Source organism: Parasteatoda tepidariorum, chromosome 4, assembly GCF_982258835.1.
Source record: "Parasteatoda tepidariorum strain Cologne lab strain chromosome 4, Ptep-v5.0, whole genome shotgun sequence".
Classification (NCBI taxonomy): Eukaryota; Metazoa; Arthropoda; class Arachnida; order Araneae; family Theridiidae; genus Parasteatoda; species Parasteatoda tepidariorum.
In genome coordinates this window covers 44801606-44807976 of record NC_141758.1, presented here as the reverse complement: position 1 = coordinate 44807976, position 6371 = coordinate 44801606, and positions in this window count along the sequence as shown.

Below are 6371 nucleotides of genomic sequence, written 5' to 3'. Positions count from 1 at the left end.
TTGTCCCAATAATTTGGTCAGAAGATGGGTCAAAAATCCCTTAATGTTAATTTTTGCGTAGTTGCAACTTTTAAACGTATAACATTTATACAACTTTTGACTGCACAACATTTTAAAATTTGATTTCTCAGGAACTATTCGTCAGATTTTGACCAAATTTTGTACTTTACATTCTTCAAAATGACGTAAAAATTTGTGTAACAAATGTGTATTGTATGAATTCAAAATTTTTAAAACTATTGAGAAATAAAATAAGAAAAACTAGTAAATATTTACTAAAAGTTATTTTTTTGCACGGAATTATCTTTGGCTAAACGAATTTTTTAATTTTGAGGGAAAAAAATTTTTCTCACTTGAGACATGGTGAAATATCAATCAAAATTTGACTTTATGATAACTACACTTTGACTACTCTTCTAACCACACTATTGGGACCATTTTTCCCAAATTGTAGCTATTCCCTATATTTCGGGGGGTCAGAAATCCAAATCCATCGGGGAAAAGGTGTATTTATTCAGAGAAAGCACGTTTCTGTCTCGGATTTCGAGGCTTAAAATATAGCTTGTACTAATTAATTGGCATATTTGGTATCACATCTTTGAACCATTACGATTGAGTCCTAGAACTCGAAGATCCGATCATTATATCAAAAGTTATTCAGAGTGGTCTGTTTTTTTTTTGTGCACACCTATATTATTAATAAGCCAACTGGCCTGTGTAGGGGTTAGGAAACTGCCCTTGCACTAGAAAGGTTCTGGGTTCGAATCCCGGGCAAGGCATGGATGTTCCTTCCTTCTCTGTACTATGTGTCCTTACTGTGGGAGCAACGTTGGCCCACCTAATATGGTGCCCCAAAGAGTGGCCAAGAAATCTGCCCTTAGAGGTCTGTATGACCTAGATAGGTCATTCTCCTGGTGGGCATTGGAAAAAGAATATTATAATAAAAACATATGTAATTTATCCAAAGTGCTCAAAAAAAATTTAAATATCATAAATAACTTTTAATATAATGATCGGATTTCCTCTTCAGGACTTTTTCTAAGTGGTTCCAAGGTCTAACATTAAATGTATTTCTTAACTAATGAAGATATTTTAAGCGTAGTGAAATCCGACACAAAAGCGTAATTTCTCTGAATAAAATTAGATGTTTTCCATGGTTTATAATTTATGATTCTCAAAATAAAGAAGAGCCAGCAATCGGAAAAATATGTTTCCAATTGATTTCCTAAATGTTAGTTTCCATTTTTATATATTTTATTATGTAACTGGAATTACCCAAAATTACCCTTACCAGATTGCAACAAAAATGCCATAGTCACGGAGACTTATTTGTGTAGTCATATGTGACCGCTAGTACGTCGATGTGACGGTTTTATGAAGGTTACTATGTTCGCCTTTATGGACGTCACATCTTGACGTCGTTCAAACGTCAACATGAGACTACAATGAGACTTTCAGGGGATCAAATTTGCAACAAATTTTCCCAGTGACATTAGTCCCAGTAAAGTACATTTTTGAATACCAAGTGACAACAGTCACGATAATTAGTCACGGAGACTTTTGTGTGATGTCACAAACATCAAAGTCACATTATGACATCTATGAGACAATTCTAAACGGTCACACCAGTGAATCTGACTGCTGTGACCGTTTTTGACTTTGTTGTGACGTCTCTGAGATAATCTGTGCTGTCTGGGTAATGAATTTAAAAAAAACTTTTCCTATAATTATAAAACGATAAGAAATTTAAAAATAAAACTGCCCCGATTTAGTAGACGAAGTTTTAAACGTCAAAATCTAAGATTTGAAGAAAATCGGTTTAATTGTTCTTGAGCATATAAGTCCTCGAACATCTGAGCCACAGTGTGTGGAAATCCGATCATTAGACTGATAGTTATTCAGGGTGTTTGCTTTCTTGCGCACTATATGCCTCAATACGTCTGTGAAAATTTTATTTGAAAAGACTTTAAATGTATCTTACCGTAAATCTTTATAAATATGGGATAGACTTGATAGATTCCAATATTAGGTATATTTTATTTCTTAATAAACTTCTAATTATTGATAAAATCACTGCCTTGAATGATTAAAAATATGCCAACCACTAAAAAAACTTTCAATTCATTGAACTTCAAGTTTAACCTAGTATCTAGTATCTTTATATATATTTTAAAAGGTTTTGGCTTACTTTTAAAATGCTGAATTATTTTATATTATTTATCTAAGTTAATCTAAACTGTGGTAGCAAAACGAACTATACATAATTTAAGCAAAGAATTTAAAAGTATTTTCTGTACTTGGAATGTTAATGGGGTGACAGCAAAATTCATTTTTAGATGCATATAAGACAACATAAATATACACTCACATAATATGCTATTTAACTTAACTACTGAAAGTACGATAAAAAAAAAAAGATTTGCTGAATTAAAAAAAATTTATTCCAATACATTAGATCGGAATAAAATGTTTTACAATAAGCATTTCTAAAAAAACACAATTCAAATTTTGCAATCGTAATACAGAAAAAAATTTATAAAAATATTTAAACTTTTGATCTGAGGAATGACGTTAAAAAAGAAAATACTCAAACAGTTTTCAAGTAAAAAAAATACACATTTTAGGTTTTATTAAGGTATTTAAATGTCATAATATATTTCAGAATCACACCTCATTGAAATACACTAAATGACGAATAACATATATGAATTTTTTATGTCTGCAAGAAAGAAAGAAAACAAAAAATGGAGGGAAAAAAAATTTCTTCCAAAATTTTTTACTTTTCAATGTCTTATATACCTTCATACAATCGCAATACGTACAATCTTATATCTTGTTCCTTCGCACTTATTTTGATGGCCGAATTATTTTCCTTATTTTCAAAAAACTTTTCAACAACCCATTGCATCACTAGAAAAATTTCTCATTAAAAAAAAAAATTTCATTTCTTTATTGAATTATCTATATTAATAATGATTTTTCAGCATAAAACTAATAAAAACAGGAAGTGTAATAAAACTTCATTGTTAACAACTACTTATCATAAAGTGTCCAAAAGAATGCGTAATAAAACTAGCACAGTGATCTGTGTATGCTCAACTTACAGATTGTATTATCTCAGCGATAATAATCTATTTTTAAAGTTTAGCCACATTGTTTATTCTTATTATTATAAGCTCGTAATCCCTAGAGAAAAATTTATCTTTTCTTTGTCTCTCAATTTGAGTTTAAAAAAGTATTATATTAATATTTTAATAACTAATTTGTTTTTAAGTTATTTCAATTGAAATTATAAAAAATAAATATATGTTATTTTTATCACTTAATTTTCTTCAAAATAGGAAGTGTGATAAAACTTCATTGTTAACGATTACTCATCATAAAGTGCTTTAAAGAATCCGCAAAAAATTAAGCATAGTGATCTGTGCATGCACAACTAATAAATTGCATTATCTCGGAGGCCGACCGGCCTGTGTAGGGGCAGGGAACTGTCCTTGCATCAGAAAGGTCCTGGGTTCGAATCCCGGGCAAGGCATGGATGTTCCTTTCCCTCTCTCTCTCTGTGTTCTATGTCCTTTCTCCCTTGTGAGTGAATGTGACCCGCCCTATAAACGGGTTGTGGTTGTGGGAATGGCGTGGCAGAAGTCGAATTCCTGGCCATAGATGGCGCCACTGAAAAACAGGAGCAATCGCACCCCCACTGCCTAAACAGGCATACGAAAAAGAAAAAAAAATTATCTCGGAGATAATAATCTATGTAAAGTTTAAACAAATTGTTTAGTTTTATTATAATAAGTTCGTAATCCCTTAGGAAAAATTCATCTTTGCTCTCAATTTGAGTTCAAAAAAGTATCTTAATAACTATTTTATTTCTCAGTTATTTCAATTAAAATTGCCTTGAAACTTCTCGGGAGCGACCACTCTCTGTACCACGGTAAAATGGTCGTTAATAAAGGTTTTTTACTGTAATTTCGAATACTAATAACTGCAACTTATACTCACTGTTCCTGTAACTCACTTTCAACTTGTCAAATTCCAACTTCTTAATTGCATTTCAATAAGTAATAGATTAAATGCCATGGAATATTTTTACAATAAATTTTACACTTAATAATTTTCGAAGTACATTTCGTTTTCTGTCATACTGCCTGTACATTTTTCAGCACTTTATCACTTTTTTTTTTGCTTTGTTTTTTTTTGTTTTCTTTTTTAATTTTCAAATTAAATAGCTTTCAATGCAGTAAAACAAAATGTAACGCAAAGTTGAACACCCAAAACAGAGACGGTGCACTTATATTTTTTCAATATAAAGAGAAATTTTACAATTTTTTCTATTGCTAAACAGTTTTAAAATTTCCAGGAACAAATTTTTTTCTTACTATTTATTTTCAGACTAGAGGGATTAAAGCGATTTACAAAAATCGTTTCAAAAGCTCAATTTCAGAACTTGTTTTGTTTTCTAGCAAAAATTGATTTCAAAATCTTTATATCCTAAACTAGAGTTGTTGTTTTTTTTTTCATTATTATCCATATTTTTTTTAAAAAGAAATTCAGACTCTTTTATGGAATCAAATGAGACGGAAAAGAATCATTGAAATTGATACGAGAGTAAAAGAATGAAAGAATACTGAGAGAAAACACAATTAATTAAATTCGAAAAGGATAAAACTTCTTTGAAAAAAAACGCGCTAAGAAGCAGCAGAAATTTCAGAAAAAAGTATCAATAAAAGAAACGAAGGAAATAAAAATAAAAATATGACCACCGAAGCCGACGTCTTCAGGGGGTACCGGCCTCGGTAGCCATTAAAAACAAAACCATTTCTAATTGTGGGAGAAGCAAATGCTTAAAATATCTCCCTCAGTACCCCGATGGTTTTGTATAGAGGTCCAGGAAAACAAGATACATTCAAAATAATTAACAAATTAAGAAAAGAAACTCAATCAAAATCATCAGAAAAATAAAAACTCACTAAGTCACAGGTCAAGCATCAACTTCAAAACCAAGCAGAAGAAAAGAAAACACTAAAAACTGAAAAAACAACGCCCCCTATTATAATGCGCAGAAGAAGTTTAGAATGAAATGGAAAAGGTCAGGAGAAAGAAATACGTAGACAAATTAATAGAATGTAATGTTTCTTTTCTTAATTTGTTAATTATTTTGAATGTATCTTGTTTTTCCTGGACCTCTATGCAAAACCATCGGGGTACTGAGGGAGATATTTTAAGCATTTGCTTCTCCCTCAATTAGAAATGGTTTTGTTTTTAATGGCTACCGAGGCCGGTACCCCCTGAAGACGTCGGCTTCGGTGGTCATATTTTTATTTTTATTTCCTTCGTTTCTTTTATAGAATGAAAGAATATACACTCTATAACAAAAAAATCGACGCACCAAGAAGCAATCATCCGATTGCTTTGAAATTTCGTATTCATGAATGTTTTGAACAGATATGACTGGAATGATGCCGAGGGGACGTATAGTCTTTAGCGACGAATTCCGCTTCCAACTGTGTCCTGAGGATCATCGAAGACGCGTTTGGAGACGCACAGGGCAGAGGGGGGATCCTGCCTTCACTATTGCACGCCACACCGGCCCTCAACAAGGCATTATGGTCTGGGGTGCCATTTCCATTGACAGTCGGATCCCTTTGGTCGTCATTAGAGGTACACTTACTGCACAGCGGTACGTCAACGACATCCTAAGACCTGTTTTGCTACCGTTCCTTTTGCAGAGCCCTGGGCTGGTTTTTCAGCAGGATAATGCCAGACCACATACGGCACATGTTGCTATGAATTGTCTGCTAGCTTGTGAAATTCTTCCTTGGCCTGCCAGATCACCAGATCTCTCTCCCATCGAGCATGTCTGGGATACGATGGGAAGGCGATTGCATCTGGCACGGAATGTTGATGACCTCGTTCGACAATTGGATCAAATTTGGCAGGAAATACCGCAAGAGACCATCCGGAAGCTTTATCGGTCTATGCCACGCCGTGTGGCAGCTTGTATCCAGCCTAGAGGCGGGTCAACACCTTATTGAACTTGTTACTGTAACTCTGCAATAAATTATTCAATTGTTCTGAAATTTTAATCATTTACTATTCTATACGTTGTCTTCCTATCCATCAATTTTCGTTTCAATCGGACAACTTCTTCTTGGTGCGTCGATTTTTTTGTTATAGAGTGCATTTTATTGTGAAAAAAAATTCTTCCATTTTGAAGAATATCCCTAAAAATAGTATATTTTGAATTAGCTAAATACTCTTTCTTCGTATTATTGAATAAAAAAGAAAAAGATGAATAAATCAGTACTGATTAACACTTTGAAATCATGCACAAAACTGTGAAGATACCGTTCATATACCGGCATAATTAA